This window comes from Phyllostomus discolor, chromosome 5 (genome assembly GCF_004126475.2).
Source record: "Phyllostomus discolor isolate MPI-MPIP mPhyDis1 chromosome 5, mPhyDis1.pri.v3, whole genome shotgun sequence".
NCBI lineage: Eukaryota > Metazoa > Chordata > Mammalia > Chiroptera > Phyllostomidae > Phyllostomus > Phyllostomus discolor.
In genome coordinates this window covers 117,677,702-117,679,624 of record NC_040907.2, presented here as the reverse complement: position 1 = coordinate 117,679,624, position 1,923 = coordinate 117,677,702, and positions in this window count along the sequence as shown.

Here is a 1,923-nt window from a genome sequence, read left to right as displayed (position 1 = left end):
TGGGGGCGGGGCCTGGCCGGTGCTCCTCCCTCCCTCTCCCTTCCTCCTCCCTCCCTCTCTCTCCCTCCTCCCTCCCGGGTGGGAGAAGGTTCTGTGGATTGCAACGAGAGACATTCCTGCTGGATTCTGGGCTGGTGGGCTGGACTTCATCTGCAGGGTAGAACCCCCTGCCCCCCAGTGTCATTTTGCCGCATTTATGATGGAGGTGTGGAAATAGATGCTGTTTTACGCATGTCTAATAACTACGAGTCTAATTTTTGAATTTAAGCTCGGCTGGCTCTGTGAGGAATAACGCTGTTCCTTTAGATCAGACGTGTGGAACATGGAACCTGCAGTCAGCCCATGCATAAATGTTTCCTCAATGACGATTAGGCAATGAGTACCTTACAGAGTGATCCCTGCAAAACTGGAAGATAACTCACCTTCAGTGAATATTGTTAATCTCATTTTTGCTGAGCCCAATCCCACAATCATCAGAAAGGGTCAGAAGGCAATAAAGGAAAGATGGCCCAGTTTTGTGAAACTCATTTCTCTAGGACAAGCCTGAGTAACATTCCATTGTATATATGTATTACATCTTCTTTGTTCAGTCATCTATCAATGGACTCTCAGGTTGTTTCCATATCTTGGTTATCAAAAGTGATGCTGCATAGGGGTGCATATGCTTTTCAAATTAGTGTTTTGGGTGAATACTCAGGATAAATACTCAGAAGTGGAATTTCTCGGGTCTTATTGTTCTTGTTACAACCTTTGCTTTAAAGTTTTTTTTCTGTTTTAAGTATTGCTATCCCAGCTTTTTTTTGTTTCCATTTCCTTTAAATGTCTTTTTCTGTCCCTTTACTTTCAGTCAGTGTTTGTATTTTGATCTGAAGTGGGTTTCTTGTAGGCAGCATATGTATGGGTCTTGTCTATATCTTCTGAAGAAATACTTTAGTCCTTTGCCCATTTTAAAATGCAGTTGGGCCCTGGCTGGTGTCTCCATATTGTCTCCCTTCCCACCTTCCCTTTGGTCACTGTTCGTTTTGTCTTTATTTCAATGTCTGTGGTTATATTTTGCTTGCTTGTTTGTTTTGTTTTGGTTCTACTTATAGGCGAGGTCATATGGTAGTTGTCTTTCACTGCTTAGCTTATTTCACTTAGCATAATGCACTCCAGATCCATCCAAGCTGTTATGAAGGGTAGGAGCTCCTTCTTTCTTTCTGCTGCATAGTATTCCATCATGTAAGTCTACCATAGTTTTTTGATCCATTCATTTACTGATGGGCACTTAGGTGTTTTCCAGCATTTAGCTATTGTGAATTGTGCTGCTATGAACATTGGGGTGCATAGGTTCTTATGGATTGGTGTTTCAGGATTCTTAGGATATAGTCCCAGCAATGGAATTGCTGGGTCAAAAGGCAGTTCCATTTTTTGTTTTCTGAGGAAATTCCATACTGTTTTCCACAGTGACTGCCCCAGACTTCGTTCCCACTAACAGGATACTAAGGTTCTCTTTTCTCCACAACCTCACCAGCACTTATTGTTTGTTAATTTGTTTATGATGGCCATCCTGATTGGTGTAAAGTGGTATCTCATTGTGGTTTTAATTTGTGTCTCTCTGATGCTGAGCATCCTTTCATATGTCTCTGGATCCTCTGTATGTCCTCCTAGCAGAAATGTCTGTTCAGGTCCTCTGCCCATTTTTTTAAAAAGATTTTATTTATTTTTAGATAGAGGGGAAAAGAGGGAAAAAAAGAGGGAGAGAAACATCAATGTGTGGTTGCATCTCACGCGATCTTTACTGGGGACATGGCTTACAACCCAGGGATGTGCCCTGACTGGGAATCAATTTGGCACCCCTTTGGTTCACAGGCCAGTACTTAATGCACTAGCCACACCAGCCTGGGCCCTTTGCCCATTTTTTAACTGGGTTATTTTCTTCCT